Source organism: Miniopterus schreibersii, assembly GCF_964146895.1.
Source record: "Miniopterus schreibersii genome assembly, chromosome: 3".
Taxonomy (NCBI): Eukaryota; Metazoa; Chordata; class Mammalia; order Chiroptera; family Miniopteridae; genus Miniopterus; species Miniopterus schreibersii.
The window spans coordinates 85,614,451-85,634,827 of record NC_138103.1 but is presented as its reverse complement, the minus strand read 5'-3'; the positions used below and the strand labels follow the sequence as shown (position 1 = coordinate 85,634,827).

The 20,377-nt window shown below is 38.2% G+C and overlaps 1 protein-coding gene across 2 annotated transcripts in view; it reads right to left on the bottom strand.

The window, feature by feature from the left end:
- FBXL7 (F-box and leucine rich repeat protein 7) overlaps positions 1 to 20,377 on the bottom strand; it is a 299,181-nt gene that overhangs the window by 189,820 nt on the left and 88,984 nt on the right. The gene's annotated exons all lie outside the window — the stretch shown is intronic.

Genomic DNA, 20,377 nt, shown 5'->3' with positions numbered 1-20,377 from the left:
AAACTAATAAATTCAGCACCCTGACTTCAATTCTTGGATGACTTAAATATTAGTGAAAACACATTTCAACATATATTGTTGAACATTTATTAGTTTGATTTTTCTGAGTCTTACTCTCCACATTGGAAATGCAGCTAATAATGCTTATCCTGTCTAAGCCATAAGAGTTTGTGAGGATCAGATACAATCACTTGTGAAATTTCTTTATAAGTGCTAAATAAATTTCAATGATTGACACTGTACTTGTCACTATAAGGTTACACAGCTAGACTGGAATTCTTTTCTTCCCATTGTAATCTTGTTCCCATCCTGAAGTTAGTTCAACCAAATTTAATGTAGAACTTCCACAGACTCTGAGCTTACCAGAATGGCCTCAAAGAACTTTAACTGGTGTCACTCAATACCTGAAGACCAGACTACATTTGCAGTTGTTTTGTGATTTGGATCAACAGACACAATGAGCACATATTATCTCTGGCCAGTCCAGTTCCTCAAAAAATGACCTGAACTCTCAGTGAATACTAGAATCAACTGTTATTTTAGGCTCTTGAATTTTCTGGGGCAATCACTTAGTCACATACTGCCCAGGGGACTGTCCCACTGGGCCCACCAGAGGACAATCTAAATTTCCGAGTCTCATAGTCCATAATGTCTCAATCTGTGGAAGTAACAGCCGTTCATTAGTATCACATGGTAACACACCATTAACATTATAACAGAGAGACAATTTTAGGGGACTGCAAAACAACAAAATAAGTTAAATCAACAATGTGGTGTTTAAACATTTCCAGCAATTCCAAGGCTCCCAAACAGCTGAAAATGATTTGAGGGATAAGATCAGCCAAGGAGAATGTCTAATTTCCATTATTGCAGGAGTATCTATTCAGCCCTTGCCATAGCCATAGAGGCAGCATTCGAGACAGTTTTCAAGCCTGGTTCCAACTAAACTTGGTGAAAATTATTTCCTGGCATTGTTTCAAGTTCTTCATTCTGGAGCCAGACTGTCTGGGATCAATTCAAAGGCTGACCACTTACTAGCAATTTAACCTTAGGCAAGATCCTTGTCCTCTTTAACTCAGTTTCTTCATCTATAAAATGGGGGCAATAACAAAGCTACCTCCTTCGAGCATTTTAAGGATTAAGTTGGAAGTAACTACAATAATTCCAGACAAAAAGTAGTTACTAAGTATTAATTATTATTATCTTAAGTGGCATGTAAATGCTCAACAAGGAATAACTTTTTAACATGCCCTTTATGCTGCACCCAACTGATGCCGTGAATTGTATGATATGTGAGGCATGTGCTGTTATTCTCATTATAAACGAGGAGACTGAGTGTTAGGAAGGTTGAATCACCAAAATCATCCAACAAGTTGGTGGGTTGATCATGGTTTTCTTAACATTTCCCCTCCTCCCACCTCTACCCACTCCCATTAAACCTCAACGCTTCCAAGGGTTTTAAACTTTCTTAGAAACACACATGAAGTAATCGTTGCGGGTGACTGTTAGAACAGAGAACAAGCACTAAACAAGCCAAAATTCCATGTTTGAAAGGAAGGCTAGGCAATTACGTTGTCATTTTCAAGTGAACAAAGCAGCCAAGTTATTTTGTTATTGGACGGAACTTTCAATCTGTAAAGTTTCATATAGAGTTGAACCAAGGAAACCCTATTGCAAGGAGGAAAAAGAGTTGCAAAGATACTTTTTAAAAACAATCTAAGAAAACATACAAAAGCTGCCATATTGTGGAGGTCTGTACCAAGGGGAGGGGCTGACTGATGTCAGGGTGTAACGATGTATCTGCCGGCTTAATGAAAAGGAAATAAAAACAGCAAATGAATTCCCATAATCACACGTCCACATTAGGAATCATACCCAGATCGTGGTAAAAACTGCCTGACACATATTAGCTTTGCATATCACTTTGTCCATGAGAACTGCTGATTACCAGAGTGGGCCAGCTCTTCAGCTGGGAAAGGAACGAGGCACATATAAAACCCAGGGGGTTATGTGCCAGGCCTGCACTGAGGTGCTTGGCTTCCAGTATCTTCTGCTCTGCCATTGACCTAGGTCCACCTGAAGGTGAGGGCACTATGACCACATGTCCCATCACAGACCAGAGCACACCTGGGTGTCTGCTGCTCTCCTTCTAGTGAGGTGGGAAAGGGCTTTACTTCCTCCTGAGTACACTCGATTCTCTACACCAGAAAACCAGAGACTAAGGAGCATCTCAAAGATACCATTAATTCTAATAAAACAGCCAAAACAGCGTGACCCATTAAGGCTTCAAGCTTCTTGCACACCTCTGAGGCACTGAAATCCAAAGCAAATGTCAAACTGAAGTCATCTTGAGACTGAAGGAGTGCTCCCTTGGCAATAAAGCATTGTTCGAGCAGGCAAACATGATGAGTAGGTTCTCTCTCTCTCTCTGGACGTGTCAAGAAAGAAGAAATAATTGCCATATTAACATTGCTGCTATATCATTTCCCATGTAAGGGAAATAAAACTATCCTTTAACTCCTCCCTCCAAATCATCAGCATACCTCGCAAAATATCAATGTGGACAGGTCTGAAAAGGAAAACTCCAGGCAGGTTATAAAGGCCTGACAATTTCACTGTCCCTTTTAATGAATGAAAGTACAAATTGTCAAAACAATGTTGAATTAAAAATTCATTTATTTTGGTTTTATGATAGTGGAAATCATTGAGTTAGACACACATCCAAAAATTGATTTGGTTATAATTTCTCTCTGTATTTGCTAGGTCTTGATATGGCCTCAGGTCAAGTCCAAGTAGCCATGTGTACAGTCAAGAAACATTTTCCACTCCCAGATGATCACTGTTTCTAAACAGACACTCAAAGCACATCACATCAGCTGTGCATGCGGGAACTACTTCCTTTTCCTTAAGCAAACCTATCTTCATCTCTATCAGCCTGACGTTGTAGAGAAGCTAAAAGCCGCACCAAATATTTAAGAACAGTATGGGCAGGAGAATCATCACAATTGGGCTGAGGCAGAAAAGAAGGGAAGGGCAGAAAACTATACGAAGGCATGTTGTTTGAAGTTACGGGAGAAGGTGAAGTGGGAAGCATGTCAAAGAGCCTAAGGCAGTAACATCGATAACGTTGTTTAACAGGTGACAGAGGGAAAGCAGAGTGGCACAGACTGAAGGTCTTCAATCCTTCAGTAGTGAGCATGTCTGTAAACACCGAAAGGCATAAATGATCTCACAGCTAATCGTTCTACAGGGCACGGTTCTACGTGTGTTCCATACATGAACTCATTCACCCCAGCACCGACGGGCCAGTGCCTTTATCATAACCATTTTAGAGGTGAGAGGACAGGCCAAGGGCAAACGTAATTTGGTGAGGATGATGCAGCTATTAAGTGCCTTGAATTATGGCATTTTTTTCTGGATGCCTTTCTTCACAGGAGGGCTCTAGGATTTAAAATAAAATTGTAGCCAACCAAAAGTGATTTCACGTTTTAAAAAGAATCTTTAAAACGAGTACAATTCGACAAGACTGAACCAATCGCAACACAAGGGAGTAAAAGAATTGGCGATGAAACAACAATCTCATTGTGAAGAATGGGGGGAAGCGTAAACTTCTGAAATCACACCTGGTACGCCCGTGTGTTTCACTCATCCAGTTAACCCAACTCACCTCCTACCTGCGGCGGGCACTGTGTAGAGTGGCAAAGGTAAGAAGCTGCAGTAGTGCCATCCTCGCCCTCCAGAAGCGCGGTCTATGGCAAGGCGAACAAGTGAAGGAGATCTATAATTCTCTGCAATGTGTTACTTAAGAAGCCACTACAGGCCCAGAGGAAGGAAGGAGCAGCGGTGCCTGGGGAAGCGGGTCTTACGGAAGCTTCACAGAGGAGCTGGTGTTTTGATCCAGGCTTTGCATGGTGAGAGTGGGGATCGGAAAAAGAGTCCTGCCTCACCTGAGGAAAGTCTCAAAGTGTGACGGTGCCGGGGGCTTGTGATTCTACACCTGTCTTATCCCTTTTATCTGGGATTTAAAATCTGAGCTCAAAGGCGATCCATTCACACTAGCTCCAATTTCTGCAAATTGAAAATGGTCTCAATGATATCATCAGAATTTCTTTATTTTATAACCTTTTCCATCATTACTTTTTCTAACTTCTGAGAGAGAAAATTATCGGCACAGAATGTCTGAATTTATCAGATGCTCTTTATTAGCAGAATGAAAATGAAAGCATTTGAGGAGCTGAGTGGCTCATCCACTCATCTTTTCTCACTGCCATGGTACAGCCAAAACTTGCAAAAACTAACCATTTTGGCTTTTCTCTCCTTTTATTATAATAAACATGAACTATTTCTAATTTCAAATATATAGATTTCTGATTAAGTATGTAAAATATCCTTTTTTATTGTATCCCTCCCAATTCTTTCTATTAGATCTGTTACTTTTGAAAAAATTAAAGTAATTTCATCCTACCAAGTTTAAAAGTATCAAAATTGAAAATCATTAAGGATACATTGCTGTATGATCTGTGAAAGAAAAAACTGCAGAACTCCAATCAGTAGCCATATATTCAAAGAGAAGGTTTTAACCTAACCTCAAAAGACTGGAAAAATTAATGAATATGCTTTGAGTTAAAAGAAAACAACGAATCTCAGAGGGAAGGGGGGGGAGAGATTAATCAAAGAGTTTATACGCATATATGCATAACCCATGGACACAGACAATAGTGTGGTGGAGGCCTGGGGCTAGGAGTGGGTGTGGGGTGGAAGGGGTCAGTGGGGAAAAAAGGGGACATCTGTAATATTTTGAAGAATAAAAAAAAAATCTACAGTGTACATATTAATTTTTAAATTATTCCATGTTTCAATCTATTTTTTCTAATATTTGCCAACCACAAATTTGGCCTTGCCACTGTGAGCAAGAAGTCTTCTTGCATGGATAATGCACCCGGAGAACACAATTCTAAAATGCAAAGACTAAAGTCAAGACAAAAAAATACTGGCAAGATTTTAGGAAATAGCAGGCATATCAGGACTATTAAAAAATTGCTATATTCAAGACCTCAACAACACGTATTAAATGACAAATTTAAATGAGTTTGACTTCCATTTCAGTCTGAGAAACCCAGCATGTGTAGATGTAGGTGCTCCTTTTCCATAAGGAGAGTCCAGAGTACCCAAGGGAGACACAAAGGAAAGATGTAATATGTGCTAAGGTAAGAGACTGCTTTTAGGAGGGGTACTTCTTCATCTATGAGTTGGGGGGGCACCAAAATAAATTCCTAATTCATATGAATACTTTGTAAAATGCAACAAAAAGGAAAAAAGTAAAAGCTAAAAATAGCAAAAACAGACACAAAATAAAAGTCCATGTTCATCCTTTTGGATGCTGCAGCACATTAAGTTGTTATAAAGGATTCTAATCACCCTTGACTGCTGCATTTACCTTCACACAGACAAAGAGTTCACAGACTGTCACTGACCACACTGATTATCACTCCTCTGTCATAAACTACTAGAAAAACATCTGACTGAAAATGAATCAGGACCTTACACATCCCAAGTACTGTCATCTCTTACCTGGCCCACAACTGACTTCTGTCTAGTGGGCTTCCCTCACTGCCACTCCCAGGGCCACACAGCAGCCAGAGCAGGTCTCTTCCTGCTCAAAGTCCTCAAGGGCTCCTTGCTCTTAGAATAAACCCATAACAAACACGTGGCCTAGAAGGTCCTACAAGAACTGGTCATGTCTACTATTCCAGAGTCATCAATTCTCTCCTTTATCACTGTGTTGCAAGTATACACAGGACATTGCTCAGAAAAGCCCGAAGCTCCCTCCAGGTCCAGGACCTTCCCACACGTTCATCTCTCTTCATGGGATCCTGCACCACTACCCCTCCACCCTATAGGTTCAAAATAGATGCAAATATATCAACATTCATACCATAGAATGGAGAAGTCAATGTCCCCACCCTTATAGCTGGGTGGCTCTGTGACTGTTGTGACTAATAGAATATGGCAGAAGTGATGCTGTGCCGGTATCTGAACCCAAGCATTAAGAAACTAGCAGCTTCCCTTCCTATCTCTTGAAACACTCTTTCTGCAACACTGAGCAACTGTTTAAACTGTCCTGCTAGAGAGGTCACCTGTAGGTTTTCCAACAGACAGTCCAGCCATCCTAGGCAAGGTCCAGGCACACACTGCTGACCTTTTAGACCAGCCTATCCACCAGCTGAATACCACCAGTATTCTCAGTCCATGCCACATGGTGCAGAAGAATTATAGTCAAGGCCAGAATTCTGATTAAAAATAAATACAATACAATACAACGGTTGCTGTTTTAAGTAACTAAATGTCAAAGGCAAAATAATGGCTTCTCCAAAGATGTCCTGTCCTAATTCCCAGAACTGTAAGCATGTTAGTTTGCATGGTAAATTACATGGACTTGCAGATGTGATTACATTAAAGATTTTGAGATGGTGAGATTATTCTCATTATTCCAATGGGCTGAAAGTAATTACAAAAGTCCTTGTAAGAGGGAAGCAGAAAAGGCAGAGTCAGAGGGAGAGAGATTTGAAGATGTTACGCTGCTCGCTTTGGAGATGAAGGATGAGACCATGAACCAAACTGGAAAATGCAAGTAATGGATTCTGCCCTAGAGACTCCAGAAGAAACATAACCCTGCCAAGGCCTGGATTTTAGTCTTCAGAGACTAACGTAGGCCTCTGACCATCAAAACTGTAAGATAAAAGATTTGTGTTGTATTAAGTCACTACGTTAGTGATAATTTTTTACCATATCAACAGGAAATCAATGCATTAAGTTCTAGGGTAATTTGTTATACAGTAAAAGACAACAGGAACACAACTCTCCCACCCCATCGTACCTCCCCACATACATATGTTCACGTAAATAAATACCTAGCTAATTCCTGTTCATCATTCAGATCTCAGCTTAAATAGTTACTTCCAGGTATGTGTTAAAGAATGTATTCTTAGCATGTAATTTATTGTTTATATTATAGAATATCTGTGTCCCTACAAAATGAAAAGTTCCAGAAGGTCAGGTCTGTATCTACTTTGCTCACCAAGGAGTCCTCATTCACCAAGCACAACACTTACAGTAAATATTTGATGAGTGTGGATATGACTGAGTACATGAATACAGAATGAATCAGAATATATGCAATGTATTGGAACCTTAGTTTTTAAATGGATATAAAGGAGAAAACTTGTGTTGGAAAGAGAAAAGTCTTCTAAGACTGATTTAAAAAAACAAAACACCATGAAAGCAAGTGACCACTGCATAGATTCTGCTGAATATATATTTGAGTTTCAGGGATGAGAAACAGCAGGGTTGATCTTTATTTAAAAATATTAAGCAATAATGAAAAAATCAGAATACATGCTATATATATATATACATATATATTGTTCATATCAGATTCAATATTATTCCAAAAACTATTTGTCAAAGAGATATTTTTAGCCCTTAAGAAAGAATCAACTTGAATTTTCTATAAATTATTTTGTAACAACAAAGAAAGTTGGACAATACTGGGGGGGAAAATCTATAATTCTGTCATTCAGTGATAACCAAGGATAACATCTTGAAATATGTTCCCTCAAACCTTTTCCTTTTCAACTATAATCCTAGGCACAATTGGGATCATCTGGGAAATGCCGCTCAATAATCTGCATTTTTCATAAAGACTTTTCCACTTCGTTAAAAATCGTTTGCTAATATGTTTTTAATAGCTAAACAGGACTTTGACATATCAATGTCTCAATATTTTGCCAAAGTGTGTACACATTTTTTAAGGCTCTTGATTCACATGTATCAGCATTTCCTGGTTGTGCAGAATAATAAAAGAAGTTTGAGAAATAAAATATACTATTTGAAGATTAACAACATACCCTAATACATCAAAAGCTCTGAGAAGTTAAGCAATAAAAAAGAAACTTTTGTTGAACTTTACTTAATGGAAAGACATACATTTTTGACAATAGAAAGATCTTTCCTACCCCCACCCCCTACGTGCACACTGCCCCATGCATATGCTAGTAATCTTTAGCTTTCTGGCAACTTCTCTTTTTATGCTTTGAAAGGTTCTTCTACCTCAAGAATGTAAAAAAGAAAAAAAAAAATTCATCCTATTTAATTAGAACACTTAAATCTTTCATCCATCAAAATTTTATTTTGGCATCAGGAACACATTATGTCCCTCATGACTTTCCCATTACCATTAAGATGTATTGACAAGGCTTATCTCTCTTATCCATTTACAATGCCATCTTTATCATACCCCGAATTCCCATGTATAACTAAGTCTACCTTGAGCTCTCTGATTCATTACGCTGAACTCTACCATACCAAATTTCTTAAATATTGTAAGTATATAATATATTTTCATGACACTAAGAAAATGTTACTCTCATTACTCATTTCCAAAATTTTCCTGGATATCCTCATATGTACATGTATTCACTCAACAAATGAGTTCAATGTACCTAAGTCATTCAACATACATAATGTCATACATATGTAATTAAATTGAATTCCACGTCCACATACGGTAGACTTATTCTTCCAGGTAAAGAAAGGAGAATTTGGTCCAGTTTCAAAATTAAAATCTTATTGGGATTTCCATGGGAATTATGTTGAATTCATGTAAGAGAGACTTTTCCATACAGTCTTCCTGTCCCAGAACAAGGTAGGATATGGAACTTACATAAAGTGGCTGTGACTAAGCTGGTGAAACTAAACCAACTATTATGCAAGGGACTCATACTGTGCGTATCTTTTTCATTTAATCCTCAAAGCCAAAACATGAAATTGATATTATTATTCCTGGTTTATAGAGAAGAAAATTAAGGCTAAGTATTAACTTGTGTCACACATAAATAGAAAGTAAAAGAAAAAAAAAAATCACAAAATGTTCATGTCAGTGTTTTTTGCCCTCTCATTTAGATTAAGATTTCAACCTCCTACTTCATTTTCCAAAGACAAATTCCGGATTTAACCAAAATTTAGCTCTTTGTAAATCTCTGAGATTGGATGAATTAATTTCCCAATTTCTGTCTTGACCAGCCCATATCCAGTTAAACAAAACATAGGAACTTTATCCAGCTAAATAAAACATATGAACTTTATAGTTTCCCAGTTTCTAGGAAATAAAATATAGCTTGCAAAAGATCATCTGAGGTCAAGGTTCATTCTAGGTTAATCCTCTTTTTAAAAAGATAATATTAGTTTCCCCTTTAAGAATGCTTTTTCTAACATTTTCTTCAGAACAATCAGTTGACCCCCAAAATCCTAAACACACTTATTAACTTGACAGCCACATTTTGTGTCAATTAAGTGAAACTTACTTCTGTAATTTCATCAGTTAAAGAAAGAACCACAGGGTCTAACTTGGTACTTTAAGACACTAGTAAATGAAGAATTGAAAGAATTCAATGTACTGAGGTTAAAAGAGATTAAAAAGGGATTTAATAAAATTAAGTAGGTGAGAGAAAAAGGACATTTTTGAGTTGCCCTTAAAATTAAGACAGGGGAGGCTGAATAGGCCTATAATTCCAAATTTCTGAGTTTATTTCATTTGGTGATCTAAAAAATTTTCTGAGAGAAAATGGTTATACATATGTATAGAGCTAGGATTCATAGACAACTTAACAAACCTTCTTTTGGCTTAAAATAGTTAAAACAAATGAAAACATAGAAACTAGAAATACCTTCTATTCCATCTTCCTTCTGACAAAATACCTATTCTACTTAAAGAAGTTGTTTGTTCCTTAACACAAAAGGCAATTAAAAGCAAATTGATGGAAATATTGCCATAATGTGCTTCCATTTTCCCTAAGTAATGGCATGACTGTACTCTTTTTTTTTTCTTTCTGAAAAGTAACTATACCTCCCATATATTACATTGGTTTTGCATAGCATTTAAGGTCACAGTCTTAATGACTACAGTTGGAAAACTCAAGAGGGCTACGCTTCTTAAAATCTTAAATAAGAACCCGTTCATTCATTCAATAAACAGCAAATGTTTATTATATATCAAATACTGTGGGGGCCACTGAGTGTACAAACCTGGATAAAACACAGTTCTTTCCTCAAGGAAGTTCAAGCAATTGCAAAAATGACACTATGGAGGTATCAATGGAAATCATACAAAAATGCTTACGCTGTAGATATCTTGATGGATCTGTAGCCTATTACTTATCACTGCTACAGATAATGCATGTCTGGGTGAATCTGGAGATCAGATGGGAAAGGCCCAACGTAAGTTATATCTTTTGTTGCTGAATAGGAGAAAGTCCTAGTGGCAAATGAAACTTCATACTATAGGACTATAACTACAGAAGTTTATAATATACAATCTCATAAACTGATAAAATCAATGTGTGCTGGTACCTTAAAAAATTCATTTTCTCCATCTGTAAAGAGCCCACCACACCAGGAACCCTTTGCCTGATTCCAAGATTTATGGGTTGAATACATTTCTCCACTAAAAGGTCCCAGACTCTTGAGGCATGGCTGATTCTGTGCCTTGAATGTGGGGGATGGGGGGAATAGTGTGGATCTGAAATATTCTTTTGTGGCCAGAGAGCAAGGATTGTTTTACAGCATGAATGTCAATGCTGGAAGATAAAGGAGACACTTAAAGGTTTTCCACAGTAGAAGTTGTGAAAAGTTAAGCATCAAAAAGAGAATAATAGTGATTAATAATTGAAACAATGCGTTTGTAATTAGACTCCAAGAGAAAAGTCGATATAAATACATAAGTTAATATAAGTTATATAAAATACTGTTATACACTATAAAATACAGTATAAGCATAATAGACTGCTTATAGTATGTGCCAACTGTAATTGTAAGGGAGTGTTAACTGACAAATTCTTCAGAAGCTGGCTTTTGTTGTATCTTTGTAAGTTGGATGATTGTTAAAAAAGGCAAGTGAAATCTTGAAATCCAGCTCTTCACTGACTTCCACAGGAAATCCACTCCCACCAAGCATTTTGTGAGTTTAGAAAAGATTGACTAAAGGTTTTCAAGGGCATAGGAAGGTGTCACCTTAGGGGCCCTGCTACACACAGTGTTGGAACATCTCCCCAGTTCCACCCTCCTTTCTTCCCATCTATCTCCCTCCTTCACTCTCCTGGGTACCCCCCCCCCCCCCCCACACACACATGTGTCTCCTTCCTTTGCAACCTAGAATCTCTCTATTGTGGAGATAAATCTGTTTTTCTAAAGCCCACATCACATACTCAAACACATGGCAGATCTTTAGAAGAACAAATGTCCTTCAGTGCACAGGTGGCCCGCCCCACCCTGGAAGGCAGTCCCAGTTCGATACAGTCGAAATCCTCCTATTCCACTTAAAATTAACTGTTACCATGTTTCCCAGACTGTTCTCCTTATACCAATTCTTCCCTCATCTCTTAATGATTACAAATAATGTCTAAATTACTTATACACTATCCCCTCCGTAATGTGGATTTCCCACAGTATATAGGAGGCAGAGGAACGCCCTTCACAGTACAGTGCTTTTCTCTCCTTATTTGTTAATCAGCCTCGAAGCCTTGGGAAGTGAGGACTTCCTGAGGAAGTCAGTTTATCTTCAGGAAGTTATTTCCTAGTCAGAGAGGAAGTAAACAGACAAGTTAACCTGATTTTTAAGGTCAGACTGTGTCCATGCCTGAAAAGGTCAAATATTTCCAATATCAGGATATTTACCCTAAAATACTGGCACACAACCCCTCCACATTTTCTTTTTGCCTTAGATGAGTTCACAAGTCTGCTCATTAGTCTAAATCCTTCCAAATGGCCCAGAGGAAGGTGGCGGATGCAGCATGTCACAGACTGATAGCCTGCTGGTCACTGACATCTCCAATGACGTGTGATCCATCGAAAACCTAGTACAAAGTCTGTGCAGCCACTTTATAACCAAATGTTTTCGTGAAAACTCGTTGTTCAAAGCACTTGAGAACCTATTCAGTGTTTCCGGGAGGGGGAAGGAGGTGTGTTTCGAAGCCTCCACTTTCCCCACATGAGCCCAGATGGTTTTTCTCAAACTCTCCACAACCTACACACAGTGCTATGTCTTCCTCTCCGCCCTTCTACCTTCTACTCACACAGCAAAAGGCCAATCCCAGGCTGCCAGGCCGCCGATGCCCACTCCTCCACCCCAGGCTTATTTCCCTTCCTTTCCAACGACAGCATTTCTTCAGATCACTCTCCGGGACACGACCTCATATCACCCCAAATTACCATTTAACTATTTCCTAAGTGGTTATCTCCCCCAGCAATTGCTCAGGTTCTGGAAGTGGTGGATTCTGTCATAAAACCAAATTCCTTAGAAAACCAAATAGCTAACAGCGATATTGTGAAGGATGCTTGTTTAAGACAATAGGGAAGGGGATGGGGGCTCAGAAGCTATAGGGTAGATTTTCTACCTAAATCCAGTCAAGTAAACCCAAAATTAGTTTTCAAAATTCTTCAAGGGAAAGGAAACACATCTGAAGTAGGGGTCATGCTCTGTGCCACCAACTTGAATGACACACACTGTGTACCCACAAGTGCCAAAAAATGTATATGAAACTAATTACATTGTTTAATAAATTCCCACTTAATTAAAATACTGAAATCAGTGATAAGATATTTTAGGAATAATCTAAGCCTTCATTACAAATCCCCTAGTTGCACTGAGGTGAACCAGAATGCCTACATCTGGAATATACCTGTTATTTATTGAGTGCTCTTTCACAAATGGCAAAATGTAAGTGAAAGAAATAAACACAGAATAATTTGGCTGTGGGATTAGAATATTAAAGATCTAATTTTTTTCTCCTTCCCAACTCCACATTCTGGACATCTCAAGTAGTACTCTAAGATGTCCTTAGACACCCACATACACAGAAACCCAATTTCCTTCTGAGCCCATTAAATGACATTTTTTGCCATTCTGGATGATCCATTTTGGAAGATAATTCCCTCAAGAAATTAAGCTTAGTTCTGGAGTCTGAGATGCCTTAGGATTTCACTGTATATTTGTAGGCTTACATAACAACTTTGTGGACACCAAGCTGACAAGCTGTTCACTGCTAAGCTCATCATCAGAGACAAATTCGACTTCTTTGTTAAACTGGGCAGCCTGAATCGGTAACATGCTCAAATCGCTAGCTGTAATTGGTGCAATTTTTTAGAAGTCACCTAACTTACAGTTATGCAGTAGCTTAAACAATAAAATAAATTTGGTCATGAAGCAGTGTGTTGTTAATTTAATTACCAAAACACATTAAGTTTCAACAGCTAAAGCCTAGCAAAAGCTTTCCTCTAGGATCCTGAAATGTTCAAAGACAGTTAAGTTTAAATATTAAATTTGAAAGGCCAAACAAATCTTTATAATAATCAGTCATCATCTTCCTCATGCACAGAGTAAAAGCTCCTAACACTACGATTCATATTTCAGCATCTCTCCCTCCCATAAGGTCCCCCACCCAAACTTTCAGCTTGAATAGGTATCATTTTATAACTACTTTTAAAGATTTTTCTTTAGTGTCATTTTTTTTTTTCCAGTTCTTTATTTTGATCTCTCTTTCTATGTTATATATTTTCACTCTGTTTTCTCTTGCATCGGAGATTGAGTCACTCAATTGTAAGACTGCTTCAAGGTCCACTCCAGTCTTCCAAGGCTCATGCTCTGAGACCGCTATCTTCTACTTATGTACACTTCAGATTGAAGAATAACTCCCTGGCTCAGTTTTAAAGGGAAAATAAGCAATGTAACCATTCAGAAATCTTATATTATATACACTATAGACCCTACATGATGATTAATGTAAATATCAATTTCAAATCCCAAGTCTGTCTGGTATAGTATGTTAAGGGCACAGCTGTGGTAACTTGAAAACTAACCCCAATATAAAAGCAGCTTAGAAGACTGACTTTTGCTTTTTATAACTACAGATTTAAGGTCAATTTCTAGACTAGATATAGACCACAAAAGTGTTTCTTTGTACACTATCAGCAATCTAGACACAGTTATGAGTTGGCATTTGAAAAGAAACTTTTCTGAGTACTTTGGAGATATACTTTTATATAAACTTATAAAAACAATTAGTATGAAATTCTCAGTAGATATGCATGATATTTACAAGGCTAGCATTACGAATTAATCTTAGTCAGAAATCAGGGCTTATAGCCTATCTTTGCCACTTACTAAGTTTATATGACTTTGGGCCGTCTTGATTCTTTCTGACTCTCCCTGTTTTAATCTGCCAAATGAAAACTTTTATATCTACTTCTCAAGAGAAGCGTGAGGATGGATGAAACAAAGGTGAATGCAACAATGCTCATGAAAGCACTAGAAAGAGCCTGAAATAGTGTGTTCCCAAAAATGTTCATTAAATTTGTTGGATGGTCAAAAAGGCTTTTTGGAAAACGGAATCCACATTGACTTAAAAGCATCATCTTTCTCTCTCTCAGTGATTCTTGTGAATCTTGTTTGAGGAGTACACTCAAGAAGCTGAAAGAAGATAATATAAGACAAAGAGAAGAATAAAAACAAAGCCAGATGTGGTTAAGCATTTTCAAAATAACCTATTCAGAATTGGTCTAATTTAGGCACTGAAAACATGAGAACCCATGACTATATAAATAAACTGGTGATTTTAGCTTCCATGAAAAGAATATTACCACAGATTTTTCATAAATTAATTCATTTCACATGACTCAAATGAAACATTTTAAAATGAACTTCTTTCAGGAAGTTAATTAAGCAAGCAATTTCACAAAGCACTATTAAGTGAATCTATGGGCAGGTTATTTAAAATCATGACCTGTCTTAAAAGTAGTTCCCATCTCCAGGAAAGAAGCTAATCTACTCCAGTAGGTTAAGATCCTTTTACCATTAGAAGCAGATCTTCTCTTCCCAATGGAACTACTGATCTCAATAGTTCTCAAAGATCTTTCTCAAACTATTCTAAGCAGCCTGCCCCAGCTCTGCAAGCAGCTCAAAATAAGCAGCTAAAAATCAGGTGGACAAAAGAGAATTAAATAGTTTCATGCACAGAAGGGAATGGCTTTTTTAAATGCTATGCTTTTTCTAATTTGACCATCTCTCACCAAAACACTATTGTGTCAAACTCCTGTTTCACAATTTTTTAGATGTTTAAATCTTGAGCAAATGTTTTTGTTTCTCTGTGCCACTGGTATTTCTTTGTAAAATGGGAGTATATTAGATCAGAAAATTGTCAATCTTTTGTAGCTCTAAAAACCCTATAGTTCTACGGTTGTCTTGCTTGATAACCAACATTTATAAACAACCATTACGCCTATAAACTGTGTTATCACTGAATTCAATATCTGAACTTGAATATGTCTAAAGAGCAACTGGATGAAGCTGACTCTTCATCAGCCAATTCTAGTTGGCCTTTGAACTAACTGTGTCACCTTCCTCCAGCTAGAGAGAAGACTAAGTTGTTGGCATGCCACCCTTACAACCACATCCACACACATGCCTCCCCATTCTGTGAAAGAAGTCCAAGCTCAGCGTAGTATTTCTAGGAATCATCTTCATGATCAAAACCAACTCAACTGCACCTGCTCAAGGCTGGCTGTTGTGTGCTCTATTCCAACCATGGGCTGGATGTGACTTTCAAAGCTGAAGGCCAAAGCCCATTCTTTCCAGTACAAGAGAGAACACTGTGCAGATGAAGATGACTGAAAAAAGTAGAAGAGAAAGAATAGTAACACAACTGGAAAGAATTATGCTGTGGCCTACGACGTTGGAATGCAGATTTTGTTTGGAAAAATGGAAAGTTTCCAGCTTTCTACACTTGAACCCAAACCCCCTACAGTGTCAGGATATCAGGAACTTAAACTGTCACAAGAAATATAATGGGCATTAAAGAAAGCCTATACCACTTATCAGGGAGAAAGCACTGCAGGCTGCCAATTCCTTAAAAGGAATGTGGCTTTAGAGTCACAAAATTAAGATAAACAAAACTTTGCATGAGACTTTGGACCAGAACACTACTATCAGGTCAAAGATGCCATTCTCTCTTGGATTAAAACCAAATTCTACCACCATCTGTGCCCACCATGTCTAGGGGAACAACTTTCTGACCCCAACTGGATTAGTTGAAACATTAGATAGACAGCAGGGGCACAAGTCCTTAGTAAAGACACAGACTAGCTAGAGTGATTAAACGGGATGCCTCAACCATTAGAGTTGGGTACTAGAATAATTAAATCTGCACCAAAGTTAGATGCTGTCCAAAACTTTAAAAATCCTATGGTTCTATAATCTCTTGTGTCTTCGGAGTTTCATTGGAGTCAACTATGTTCAGGTACCATGAGTAGATCTATAAACACTAATCCAGAGACTCTTTATGATGGCTCTCAGGCTAGGTCTGGCCCCAAGGTCAGAACATCTCAGAGAAGCTTTTAGATGGCAGCCCTGCACTTTGTACTCACCCTCTTAACAGGTCTTCTTGCCATTGCTCATGACCTCATCCCAGAGTTAGGAGACAGCATTTGCAAAGGATAGTTTGTGATGCTTAGATACAAATCTGAAGGCCCTGCAGAAACATCAGCACCCCAACACCCTTCTTCATGCATATAATTCAATGATGTCTAATAAATTTACTAAGTTGAGCAACTATCACTGTGACCTTAGACAGTCAGAGCATGGGCAGCTGGTGGCAGGGTAAGCACAGGCCTGGCTGGCCCCTTTGGGCAGGCTGCATGAGGACTGCACAGAGGATGTGGGTGTGCTGAGATCCAGGGGTACCGCAGAGACTCCAACAAGCTCTCCCAGATGTGCAGGTGCCATATTCAGCCTCAGGAGGTGGGCTGAGGGCTGTGGCATCTCTAAGCTTCCTGCTGAGGGGTCTTGCAGCCACCTCCTCCCCATTGACCCTGATACTATAGACAGTCAGGGAACACCAGGGAGTCTCCCCTATTGGACGATGGTACAGGGGGAGGTTCTTACACTAAGCTTGCCAAAAGCTAGAAAGATGAATGGGCAGGGACTAAAGATGCCAAAAGCTAGAAAGATGAATGGATAGGGCCTGAAGATGCCAAAAGCTAGAAAGATGAATGAATAGAGTCCAAGCATGCCAAAAGCTAGAAAGATGAATGGATAGGGCCAAAGTGTGCCAAAAGCTAGAAAGATGAATGGACAGGGCAAGAGCTAGCAAGATAATTGGATAGGAAAAAAAAGTCCTCCTCTCTCTATCCCTATAAAAATCATGGACTTGAGCAGAAAGGGGGACAGTCTTTGAGATGAGAGTCCACCATTCTACCAGGTCATTGCACATGAATAAACCTCTTTTCTTTTTCTCCAGCACCTGTCCTACAAGTTTGGTTTTCATTGTGGCAGGCAGCCAAGCCTGTGTTTCAGTTACATCACCACCATCCAATTTTAGAACACTGTCATCTCCCCAATAAGATCCCTCATGTCTGTTTATAGTTAATCTCCATTCCTACCACCAGCCCCAGGTTAAGTGAAGGCTATGTGAGTGCCTCTCCTTTCCCTCAACTCCCACATCCTCTTTGTTTATCTGCCAGTATATACTGCATAGAGTGGTTACCTAAATGTTTCTAGGAAGAGACAATGCCTGTGCCATTAGCTATTTGTGGAGTTTGGACACAAACACACACAGACACACAGACACACAGACACACACACACACACACACACCACACCACCACCACCATCACCAACAATTCTCCCCATCCAGTCCATCAGGGAGAAGTCCCATACTGCTGTACAATGCTTCCAACTCAGCTACTACAGGTGTGGCCACTGTTTTCAAAGGCTGCAGGAAAATTAAATATTATTCTTCACAATAGTTATCATTTTTAGAAATCAATATCACTAAGACCTTCAAACTAAGGATCCTGCCTGTGTTTCCTGAAGATGATATCGATGAATTCAGCAGTGAAAAATCAAGAGAGGATCAAGTAACTGAAAAAAAATAATCATAATCAAATGGCTTCTGGAAGTATACCACTCACTCAATATTTTCTTCACATCAAAGTTTAAATATAGTTCTAGAAAACAGTGGGGAGAGAATCAGGGAAGCATTTTTAAATTTGCTCCTTTGTAGCATGTCTAAGATATCAAAGTACACCTCTATGTTTTGCCAGCATGCTGTATGTAGGTGTTCTCCAGTAGGAGGTAAATTCGCTCTCTGGAAGGTGTGGTACCCTATTTGCCCATCCCAAGAGGTGGACTGGGACTCTTGTCTATGCATTGAGAAAATTAGACTTGACTATTGTGCTTCCATCTTGAAAAGCCAGGATGATTATATGAGATCAATTATTCAGCAAACATCCCTAAAATATATTTTAATGTAACTAATACACCTGATTTATTGTTTAATACTTTTAATTTTTCTTTGATTAAAAAATAGTAGAAAAAAATGACTCATATAAACAAATAGAAAAACAACACTTTCTTTTATAGTTTTTCAGAAATGAAAAAAATATGACAAGCATCTTTCACAGGGATGGGGTTCTTCTACCTAAAACTTGGAAAAAATTTCACACTCATTTAGCTCAGTTGCTAAAAGTTCTGTTTCATATGAACATCATATTTTCCCATTTTTCTCTCCTGCCTTTTTATCAGAATGCATGATAGAGAATGCATTCTGATAAAAATGTACAAAACATTAGCTGGGCCTGAAACAAAGGAGTCTACTTAAGGAAAAGGCAAAATAAAATAAAAATTTTAAATCCCTATAGAGTATTTTTGAAGCATAAAAAGCAGACTTTTTAAATGCATGAAGTCCCACAATCCCTTCCCCAAACCCTTGCAACAGAGCTCATATATTTTTGTATTTACTATTTTTGAAAAGGAGAAAAAAGTATTAATAGAACTTAAATCCAGATAGGGAAACACAGGACTATTTAACATACTTTTAACTTTCTATTTTCACAGCCGCTCAAATTAGACAAATGACTGTGACAGAATGACTAATAATAATGGTGGAAAATAATGGTAAAATAATGGTGGAAAAAAATTGATAATCTTACAAAACATAGATTTCTGACCACAGAGGGTCACAAATTACTTAAATTGAAGTGATTTCCATTTTGGCTTCAGAGAATGAAAGCCTCAAAAGTGAATGTTTAGAATCAATTTACTTCATTTGCACATTACCTTAACTGAACTTCAAGAATGATCTAACGCCCATATTTGAATTAACAGACAGAAAATTAAAGTTGGATTGGTACCTGATACTTCATTGCATGGAGAACACCGCAATCTGTTTGCCTTCCAATGTGGGTAAAACAATGCTAAGGCATTAAACACAAGGGACTATAATCCAGTTATAAAAGCTACTTATGCATCAGTCTGGGGATAATTAACCCAGAGAAGGTAATTCTGTGCTACTTGAAACACACCAAGTCAAAGAACACCCGAAAAGAAGATAAACAGCAGAGGGAAGGCATCATCATTAACACAGGAACTATAATGCAGATTAAGAGCAGTCACACAGCTGAGAAGACCAACATCAGGCCATAAGTATGCTTCCCCATATCATAAGCAACAGAAATTTAGCCTCCGAAACAAAGACTGGAAATGTGTTCCACAACATGCTGTATTCTTTAGGAAAGCACACTCTATACAGCATTGTGAAAATCAGGTGACACCTCCCAAGGCGTCTTTCATTATAAATGGCATTGATGTCTTAACACTGGACCTTCATTTGACAATTTGTTTAGAAAGTACTCCTCAGGAAAGAGGTCATTTAAGTGTGTTTAACATTAAAGTAAAAGGAGCTGATTCCATAATAGGATCAACTTTCCACTAAATAACTACCACAGAAACAATTATTTCCACACTCAGACAAGTAAGCAATAATTCAAACCCTTCTCAACTATTTACTGGGAAGTGGCTGAATTCCAGCATGTATTATAGCTACATATAGTCAGATTCTGCATCAAGAACATCCATGTGACCAATTTCTGTCCTGATAGGCAGGACTTTTCAATTATTCTCTAAATACTCAAACGAACCTCCTTTCCTACTATCAAATATTGGTGATTAGTTCAAGGTCTACCAATCACATTGTCACAATCCTGAACTCCAGCATGCCTATTCTGAAAATCCTTACACAACTTTCGATTTCAGCACAAGGATTTTACAATCATAACATTTTCTATACCGAAAAACAAGATATATAATATCATAAAGGCTTCTCCAAAGTCAGCCGACTATATTTTCACAAAATAACAGCATTTGCCTTAGAATTGAGACACTTAAATTCCATTGAAAGAACTCTGGTGGACAGTGACGGCAGCACAGCAAAAAAGAAACTTGGAAAACCTTTGCCTTCTCATTTTTAAGACTCTCATATGCTCCCACTCA